This window comes from Physeter macrocephalus, chromosome 2 (genome assembly GCF_002837175.3).
Source record: "Physeter macrocephalus isolate SW-GA chromosome 2, ASM283717v5, whole genome shotgun sequence".
In the NCBI taxonomy this organism is placed as follows: Eukaryota; Metazoa; Chordata; class Mammalia; order Artiodactyla; family Physeteridae; genus Physeter; species Physeter macrocephalus.
This window is the reverse complement of record NC_041215.1, coordinates 137,907,267-137,917,375: the sequence shown is the minus strand read 5'-3', so window position 1 is coordinate 137,917,375 and position 10,109 is coordinate 137,907,267. Positions and strand designations below refer to the sequence as shown.

Sequence of the window (10,109 nt, the reverse complement as noted above, 5' to 3'; positions counted from 1 at the left end):
AAAAAAAAAAAAAAAAAAAAAAAGATACCTATTTCCCCATGAAGCATGATGCTCATGTGGGGCGGAGGTGTCTTTATCATGTGAGGGAGGTTTCCACCTGTTTCTATTTCGTTACCTTTTTAAACCTTAAATGAGAATGAATGTGGCATTTCATTAAACATCTTCATCAAATCCACGAATTGTGTCAGTAGCTGCGCCCTGACATAGGCCCTGCTTCTCATGGAGTCTGACGCTCCAAGAATGCGAACAGGCTAGAACCTGTTTGCTTGCATTTTATTAAGGATTTTTGCGTGGGTCTTCATAGAAAAGATCCATCTTTATGCGCAATATACGTTGGATTTGACATCAGTATCACGTTTACCTTGGATACGGTCAGAACCTGTCTGTGTCTGCGCTCTAAAGCTGTGTGAATAATGTTGGAATGATCCGTTTTTCTTGGAGGGGGGTTGGGCAGAATTTCTTGGTTACGCTGCCTGGGTCTCGTACTTTTTTGGAACATAGCCGCTTGACAAATTTCTCTATTCTTCTGGCAACTGTTCTATTTAGGTCTCCCCCTCACCCTTGTTAGTTTTAGTAAATGATGTTTCCTAGGATAGTGCTCCTTTTATCCATTTTCCACATTTATGTGCATAGAGTTTGAGGAGGTAGCCAGTGCTTTCTCCTTGCTGGGACCGCAGGGCCGCTGCTCTCAAGTGGCCGCACTCCTGCAAGGTTCCTGTTTAAAAGTAGAAGGACTCATGTGAGGTGGGGAAACGGGGGTCTCATGCACTGCCGGTGGGGGAGTGAAACAGCTGCAGCCGCTTTGGAAAAGTCCGGTAGTTCATTCAAAGGTTGAACATAGAGCTACCGCATGACCCGGCAATTCCACTCCACTTGAGTATATACTCAAGAGACATGAAATCACATGTTCCTACGGAAACTTGTACATGGATGCTTACAGCAGCATTACTCACCGCAGCCGGAAGGTGGAAACAACCCAAGAGTCCAATGACGGATGGAGGATGAACACAGCACGGTCTGTCCATACAATGGAATATTATTTGGCCACAAAAAGGACTGGCGTTCTCGTCCGTGTTACAACGTGAGTGAACCTGGAAAGCATTACGCTAAGTGAAAGAAGCCAGTCACACGAGACCACATGTTATGCGATTCCATTTATATGAAGTATCCAGAATAGACAAATCTAAAGAGACGGGGAGCAGATTTGTGGTTGCCGAGGGCTGGGGGGTGGGGAGAGTGTGGAATGGCTGCAAGTGGGCGTGAGGTTTCTTTGGGGGAGGGTGACGGTGTCCTACAGTTACATGGTGGTATTGGTTGCACAACTCTGTGGGTATGTTACGGTATGTAAATTATAGCTCAATAAAGCCATTAAAATGGGGGGGGGGTGGAAAGTAAACAGACTCAGCACACGTTCTTATCGTCCTAACACGCAGAGACAAGCCGGGGGCAGGAGGGTGTAAGGGGCCATTTGAGACAAAGCGCGTCGTGCCCGACTAGGAACCTTGAGGGAAAGGGCCTCAAAGTGGCGTTTCGGAGACAAATCTCATCAAATGATGTATTGAAAATTCAAACGAATACGTAGAGAGTCAGGCCCATCGTAACCCTGCACCTCAGGTCTCAGCCTCGTTAGCGGTGTGACGGGCAGACTTTCAGATACTCAGAAGGCTGCATTCTGGGGTTTCTCAACCTCGGCCCTGTCGACGTGCTCTGTGTGGGGACTGGCCCGTGCTTCACGGGATGGTGAGCGGATTCCTTGCCCTCCGCCCACCAGACGCCAGGAGCGCCCGAGTCGTGACAGTCACACGTGTCACATCGTGACATCCGCAACTCTCTGGAGACGTGGCCGTGTCCCCAGGTTGTGCGAGCCGGGTGGGAACCCGTCCCTGGCTGAGAACTGCTGCTACGTCCTGACACAACTGAGATCTCGCCGTAACTTCTGGAACCAAGGGGCAGCTTTTCCTCTGGAGACACGCACAGGCCGAACCTCCCCCACCCTACGGGGGGACCGTTTATTCACTCTACCAGCCAGGTTCCGGTGGCTTTTCTGCTAGTTTTTCACCATGATGACAAAGGTTCCTGCCATATGCATCCTTGCACAATTATTTCGTTAGAAAAGAATTCTCAGAAATGCGGGGTCCGAGGTCTGCATATTTTAACTTTGGACGCACGTTTCCAGAAGTCCTCCAGGAAGAGTTTGTCACAGCTCCAGCCTGTGGAGGTACTCTGGGCAAGCATTAGTAACTGTGCGTAGCCAGTCTGAATTTTGGTTACCTTAGTCAAGAAATAAAACACAGCGTCTGACAGAAAAGAGCAGTTTCATAGCGAGAGGTCACACTGGGTGTTAAAACGCCATTTTGTACATCTCTTCTCGAATTTTTTCCGTCTTTGATATGCGGAATTGTTTCCCACCTCTCAGACGCTTTATTACTCAGGGTTACTTCGACTTTGTGTGTTTTGGAAATAGCTGCCATTTTAATCTTCCCTGCAAACGGCGCACAGAGAAACCTTATCAGTTCAACGCGCGGCTCCGGAGCGCCCAAGCTGCGCCGCCTTGTGAGGGCGCCACGTTTTGGAAGGAAGTTTATAACCAAGCGAAGGAAGTCATGGTATGACTCTTCTCCCTCCCCAGTTGTATCTCAGATGCTCGCTGTGTCGTGTCCCAGCCGTGGATGTGCACGCGGGGGGCTCACACGCCCAGCGCCGCGTGCACGCCGCCCGCTCCCTCCAGGCGCCGCCCACCGGCTCCCCCTTTCCTGAGAGCTGGGGCGGGGGGGGCGGAGGCTGGGATGCTGAGCCAGCCCAGGACGAGGGATGCCCTCGGCGGAGGCTGCAGAGAGGCAGTGGGGCGGGGAGACCAGGAAGGACCGGTGGAGGCGGGCTCGCGCGGGTGTGACGCTGAAAGGTGAGGCTTAGGGTGAGGGGTTCTGGAAGAGGGGAGACCCAGGTGCGTGGGGCGGGGCGGGGCTGTATCTTCGGGGAGCTCCTTCTCCTCGGCCTGGGGCCCCTGCCTTGCCCACAGAGGGCCCCTGGGGTGCGAGGGGCAGAGTCCGCTTTTGCTGGGGAGACACTGCCTGAGCCACTTGGCTCGTCTGACCCCCAGGCTCTGATTAAACGCCTGTGCCCAGGGCGGCCTCTGGGAGACAGCCGGGCCCCTGCCCACGGGCTCCGGGCTGTACTGCGGGCCGGCGCCTCGGGGTCCCTCACTGAGGGTGGGGATGTGTCCCTCGTGGTCCAGGAGGCCGTGGAGGGGCAAAGTGGGAGCCTGTGTCCATCCGCAGTGGGCGCTCTTGCGGAGCTGGGCTGTGCCCGGACTCCAGGTGCCTAGACAGCCTCCCGGCCGCCAGAAACCACGCTGAGCTGCCCCCTGCGCCCACCCCCGGCCCCCCAGCCCTCTCTGGCCTTGAACTTACGCTCACTCTTCCTGAAGTGTGAAATTGACGTGGGTGAGTTTCTCCGGTGGGTGAGTTTTCACAAGCAGGAAACACCCGTGAGACCAGCACCCAGACTGAGATGCCGGACACAGCTGAGCCCTTCCCAGGCACGCCCCGCCCCCCGCGGCTGATGCCGCCCGGGCCCCCGGGGTGTGCGCCGCTCTCTGGGCTGCACTTACTTGGGGGAAGCAAATAGCACCAGCTCTCGGACTTCCTTCGTGGCGCGGTGGTTAAGAATCCGCCTGCCAACGCAGGAGACACGGGTTCGCGCCCTGGTCCGGGAAGATCCCACACGCCGCGGAGCAACTAAGACCCTGCTCCACAACTGCTGAGCCTGCGCTCTAGAGCCCGCGAGCCACAACTCCTGAAGCCCGCACACCTAGAGCCCATGCTCGGCAACAAGAGAAGCCACTGCAATGGGTAGCTCACGCACCACAACGGAGAGGAGCCACTGCTTGCTGCAACTAGAGAAAGCCCACGTGCAGCAACGAAGACCCAACGCAGCCAAAAATAAATAAATAAAATAAATAAATTAAAAACAAAGAGCACCAGCTTTTGGCTTCTCCTCCTTCTCCACCTACTCTGACAGATCCCCCCAGATCAGTGGCTAAAACAACACACCTTCATTCTCTCCCAGTTCTAGAGGTCAGAGGTCCAAAATCACTTGTGTCTGCAGGATTGGCTCCTTCTGGAAGCTCCAGGGAAGAATCCGTTCCTGGCCGTTTCCAGTTTCTAGAGGCACCTGCATCCCTTGGCTCGTGGCCTCCTCACCCCATGTCTGATTCCTTCTCTGACCCAGCGGCCTCCCTCTTACAAGGACCCACGTGGTAACAGTGGGACCTCAGGGACCTCCACTTAATCCCATCGGCAATGTCCTTTCTCCGGTAAGGGGACACAGTCACAGGTTCTGGGGCTTAGGACATGCGTGTCTCAGGGGCAGTATTCTGTCCTCCCTTGAGGGCTGCTACCAGTGCCTTCTTGCCCCTGCATGGGGGCCACGTGTGCTGCTGTGTGCTGGCGACACCCTGTGGGTAGAACGGCTGGATCAAAGGCCTGTGTATGTTCAGCTTCCAGGCCTGAGCCTCTCGGAGGCTGGAAGCTGGGACTCTGGCGCCCAGACATCCTGCTGCCCAGGCTCCGCCCCTGCTGGTGTCCCCTCCCTCCCAGCCCTTCCACGCCCCCAGGGTTAGCCTCTGGCCTCCCTGCTGCGCACAAGGCAGGGCGTCCAGATGGCAGGTGATTGTCCTGCCCCGGGCAGTCAGACAGAGGCCCAGGACTCACCCAGCCAGGGACCCCAGCCAGCTCAGGTCCTTGTCTACAGATGAGGGGCCGTGGGCAGGGGGTCTCAGAGACCCTTGAGTGCTGCAGTCAGATGAGCACAGATTGTGTGCCTGTGGCTGTCCCCACGCGGGCGTGTGTGTGTGTGTGTGTGTGTGTGTGTGTGTGTGTGTGTGTGTGGTCAGGGCTGGGGGGCGTCCACATCCACACACACAGGGCCCCTCCGGGGCAGGCACTGGGTCCCCTGGCCACTCCCTGAAACGTGTACTTGAGGCCCCTGGGGGTGTCCACTCAGACGGGCTGGCAACCCACCCCCTGCCCCACCCCAGGGAGGGTCTCTGCACCTCCTCCAGCCTGTGGGCCTGAGCAGAGGTGATGCTCCGGGGCTGGGGCGCCCTCCCTCTCCGGGGCGGGCTCGTTGCCTGGCAGCAGGCAAAGCACTTGCAGGGCAGCTCGGCCCTCGGGCTCCAGCCTGTCTCCCCCCGCCCGCAGCCTGGCCCCTTTGATGCCTGCGTCCCAGATCTGGCCGGGCCCTGTCTGGGCAGGCACGACAGCCCTACCTTCGGGCTGTGGGTCCGAGGGCAGGGGTGTGGGCGCAGCCCTGCAGGGACCCGGGCTGGGCCTCCTGCCTGTTGCCTGGCCTTAGCCTCGGCCCCTGCCAATCCAGACACTTCTCTCCTTTGATCTCGGGTCCTTCCACACCCTGCCCTCAGTCCTCAGATGGAGAAACGGAGGCCAAAGAAGGGAGCTCACGTGTGGAGAGTGGGCAAGGGGCCTGGGGCAGGGGTCTCCGGCTCCTGGCCTCGCCCGGGGGACAGCACGCCTGGCCCTTCCTGTCACTCCCTCTCCTTTCCTGTCCACGAGGCCAGCTGTCCCGGCGGTGGCCAAGCACGGCTTGTACCAGGAAGGGGAGCGTCTCATGCAGTTGGTGTCCACTGAAGCCAGGTGCCGGGCTCTGGAGGGAGGCGCTGCGGGCGCTGGCGTCTCGTCAAGGCTCCAAATCTGAGTAGTGCCGGAGGTGAGACTGTCCCCTGAGTGGGGCCACCCTTCCGCAGTGGGTTGGCAGCCACCAGCATCTGCTGTCCAAACTGGCCGGGTCCCCCCTCATCTTCCGGGCCGGGCTCCTTGGACCTGGGCCATCCTCGGAGCCACGTCCCTGTGACAGGACGCGGGGACAGCGGTCTCAGCCCCACGGCCCATGCAGCTGGCTGTGCCCCGCGGCCGCGCGGTGGCCAGAGCCTCGGCGGGGCGGGAGGCTGGCGTGTGCCGTGACCACCTTGTCGGAGCAGGATGTTCAGAGGGTGCGGATGAGGGCTCCGTCCTCAATCCCAGGACACAGGGCCGGCCCGGCCAGGTCCTGCTTCATCAGGCCTGGCTGCCCTGTGTTGGGAGGTGGGGGGAACACTTCCTGTGGCTCCGGGTTTGGGAGGTGGGTCTGAGTCTCCTCCCACTTCTGTGTCTCTGTGTTTCCACATGTGTGAGAGCGGTGGCGTGAAATGCAACATTTAAACTTCTGGAAGGACGTCTAAAGTACTGCACGCAAATAAAGAAACTGGGAGACAAAGAGGTTAGATCAGAAAACCCACATGTTCTAATAAACGTGTGTATTTCAGAAAACATGTCAGCAGAATGAGGTCACTGCCCGTGGGAAGGACACTTGCGGCCTGTAGGAACTGTAGGCCGTGGGTCCTACAGGGCGAGTCACACCGTGTTTCAGCAACAGGGACGGACGCAGGCAGAGCCACGCGGGAGGAGTGCCAGCGGCTGTCAGCGTGAGAAATGGTGCAGTCTCATTTTTAACTAGAATCGTCACAGATATTCCAAATTGTATTAACGACGATTTCTGGAGGCTTTTAATCTTTTTCTCTGCTATTATACATTTTTGCAATTTCTAAATTTCCTGTATTTGCTTTAAAATCAGAGAAAGGAGGTAGGGCACGCGTGGGGCGAGGTGTGTCCTCCTGTCCCCGGCACCGTCTGAGCTGCGAGTCTGTGGACCAAAGGGCCTGGGAGCGTGTGGGGAGCACGTCCCGTGGGCCAGGTGTGGTCGCACGTGGACTCAGGCCCAGAATCCCACCCGGGGCTCCGAAGCCCGAGCCCCTTCCTCCACTGTTGCCCCCAGATGCTCACACTCCTGCGTGTCCCTCAGACTTAGGATCACCTCCACCCGCGGAGCCTGTGTGTCTAAGGCCGGGCGTGGCCTGGCCAGGCGGACCCCGAGGTACTGAGACCCCGACTCTAGCTGCGTCTTCCCCCTGGCGTGCACTCGGCCAAGAGCTGGGGGCCACAGTCCCGGGCTGGGCTGGCCCCTCTCCTGGCTGTGGCTCTCTGGCAAGTCGCAGGACTTGAACTTCCCTTTCCTCCTCTGTAGAAGCAGTTGGTAACGTCCACTGTCTCGGGAGGTAGTGGCAATTGGATGACGTGTACAAGTGAGAAAAGGGGGTGCCGTGCCTGCCCTGGGGTCAGGGCTTCTCAGACAGTGAATCCATTAGGAATTGCACGTGGCTGCTAGTAACGGACCTCTGACTACAGTGACAAAAACATTCGGAGCTGATTTTCTCAAGCAGAAGTTTGGGGGTCGTCTGGCAGTTCCAAGGTCTCATCAGCGGCCGGGGCTCCTCTGTGTGGCTGCTCTGCCATCCTGAGCGCAGAGCTTCCAGGCTCGTGGCTGCCTCATGGTTGAAAATGGTTGCTGGGGCTCCCTCCTTCACGCCTGCATCCCAGGTAAGAGGAAGGGACAGGCCCAGGGCAATGGGGACCTTCTGAGTTGAGTTGGCCTTCTCTCTGGAGCCCTCCGGGAAGCCCTTTGGCGTGACTTCTGCTTCCATCTCGTTGGGTCCCTCGAGCTGCAAGGAGGCTGGGAGATGTCTTTACATTGCTGCCCCATAAAATCAGAGCGCTATACTGAGGGTGGAGGGAGGGCGGACGTGGGGGGCAGTGAGCAGCGTCTGTACCGCTGCTATTATCACCTGCGAAGTGCCCCACACAGCGCTGGCCGTGGCGGGCTGTCAGGACTCCTAGGGGCGCGGTGGGTGCAGCCTGCCAGGGTGGTGGTGGCTTCCTGGGGCCACGGGTGCTGGGGAGGCGGGAGCTGGCGGAGCGGGGCTTTGCCCACAGCGACTCGTTTAGTCCTCACTAGATCCCGAAAGCCAGCAGCGCTGTCCGCTGCGTGACACAGACGAGATTTGGAGAGGTCCAGCTTCTGGCCCGAGCGATCCTCCTGGTAAGTGATGAGCTGGCATCTCCCCAGCCGGCCTGACACCACATGCAGCTCTCGCCACAGCCTCCCTGGCCCCTCTGCCCACAGCTGACCATGACCACGGCTCTGAAGAGGGGCTCTCAGCAGAGTCCCAGCCTGGCTGCTCCCGCCCCTTGGCAGACTTGGAGGGGGCACTGGGCGAGTCTGCCTCCCCTTCTGGGCTCCAGGCAGGGGTGGGGCCTGAGGCCACCAGCTGTCCTGCCCCTGCGGGGTGGGCGTCTGGGGAGCAGGTCCCGGCTGGAGCTCCCGGCTCCCAGGGGCTGAGCAGGGACGGCTGGAGGACAGTGCCTGGGTCTCCTAGGGCTCTGTGGAGAACTGAGCGGCCGGGGCTGGAGGGCCTGTCAGGAGGACATCTGGACACAAGTGGAGGGGTGGTGCCCGCCTGGCCCGCCCGCCCGAGGCCTCACAGGGCGCCCACGGAGCGGGCCCGGGGCCACGTGATGTGGGCCATGCCCTGGCCTGCCTGGCCCGGCCCTGACCCTCGGGGAACCTGTCTTTTGGCCCTGGCTCCCCGACGTCCCTCAGCAGAGCTGGCCCCGCGCGCTCTGAGCCTCCCCGGCCAGCCTCCTGCTGCGCCCCAGGCGACGCCAGGCCTCCATCCGTGGTGTCCCTTCAGGGCTGCAGCTTTGTGTGTGTTTCTGTACCCCTGTCTGTTGTAAAAGTGACACAAACACGGCTACAGAACATCTGGAAAAGACAGAAGAGAGAAACAAGCAGCCTGGCACCAGCAAGGCTGGCGTTTTGGGGTATTTACCACTAGTCCTTCGCCCTGACAAGGCTCCTTTATTTTGCTCCTGTGGGTGACAGGGGCCCAGCACAGCTCGGAGGCCTCCTTCCTCAGCGTCGGTGGACAGAGCCCGGGACCCATCCGGGTCTGGCTGGCCACACCCTATTTTTAGCAGCTGCCGGGGAGCCGCCGGGGCTTCAGGGAGTGAATGTGAGCGATGGGGCTGGAATCCCCAAGTGGTTCAAGATGTCAGGGGGGTTAGGGAGGGACGCGGGGCTGGCATTTCCTGTGCTTGCTTTGAAGATGTGCACACGAAGGATGGACTGTGGTTGTGGGCGGAGGACCCCGGCCTGTCTGGCCTCTGAGCCGGAATGGGCAGGGCAGGGGAGGAGCTGCTCACCCAGGAAGGGCCTGGTGGGGGCCAGCAGGGGGGACGGGAGCCCCGGACAGGAGAGCGCTCCCTCCTGGCCAGCTGGGAGCCCCCGCTGCGGCGACGGCCACCCTCCGGGCGCCCTCCTGGGGCCTGCTGGGTGACCATTTCCCAGACCTCTACTGGCGCCTGGGTCTCCCCAGGGCTCTGTCCGTTACCTCAGCTGCCCCCCTCTCCCACCGTCACCCCTGGCCCAGGCCGGGAGGGTGCTAGCCCTGGGGCACTGGCTGTACCCTCCACAAGCACCTGACGGGTCACCTTCCCAGCTGCCCGGGTGGGGGAGGGGCTGCCAGGAGAGGCGCCCCAGGAATTCTTCCCGCAGCTGTTGCCCTATTCTGCTGCAGTTCGGCAAACCCGCCTTGTTTGGGGCGCCGTCAGCAGCTACACACACGCGGTCCCCCCTTCACTGAGCTGATGCGGTCACAAAGGTGGGGTCCCCTCCCGGGTGGGACCCGGGCCTACGAGCGGACTGGGCAGGACGGCGCCGTGGGACGTAGAGACAGCGCTGTGGGCCGGCGGGTGCAGGCACAGAGCCCCCCGGGGACGGCCCATTCTCACCGCCCGTGAGGACAGCCCCGGGCCCTAATGGCCCTGCCAGCCCCGCCCTGCCGCCGGCTCTCAACACCCCTCCCCCTGAAGATGCCAAAGGCAGCATCGCAGATCCTTCGGGGGGTGAGGGGGTGAGGGCTTCGGGGAGAACGCCGTCAGCTCCTTCTCCCCTTGGTCGCTCGCCGGGGGCAGGAGACAGAACAGGTGAGAAATAAGAAGGAAAAGCAACTTCCTAATGGAATCTGTCCACCACTGCACGCCTGTGGGAATTCTAGGGGGGCTGCCGCTGGAGGGGGCGCCTCAAGGTGCGGGTGTCCGGGGGGGTGAGGGGGCCTGTTCTGGAAGTGGGTGTGGCCCCGGGGCAGGGGACATCCAGCCTGGACCTTGTCACTGCGGCCCTGGCCCACGGCCCTCCTGCCGCTGGGCCCTGGGCAT

General features: G+C 60.3%; 1 long non-coding RNA gene across 3 annotated transcripts; it reads left to right on the top strand.

Moving 5' to 3' along the window:
• Nucleotides 1–5,546: 5,546 nt before the first annotated feature.
• LOC114484789 (uncharacterized) lies at nt 5,547–9,937 on the top strand. Of its 3 annotated transcripts, none has more exons than XR_003678107.2 (5): nt 5,547–5,727; nt 6,323–6,930; nt 7,081–7,433; nt 7,839–8,905; nt 9,470–9,937. It is a non-coding gene; the product is annotated as an uncharacterized lncRNA (long non-coding RNA). The 3 variants fall into 3 exon arrangements; XR_003678108.2 differs by having other exon boundaries at nt 6,323–7,433; nt 7,839–7,932; nt 8,776–8,905; XR_003678106.2 differs by having other exon boundaries at nt 6,323–7,433.
• Nucleotides 9,938–10,109: the final 172 nt, after the last annotated feature.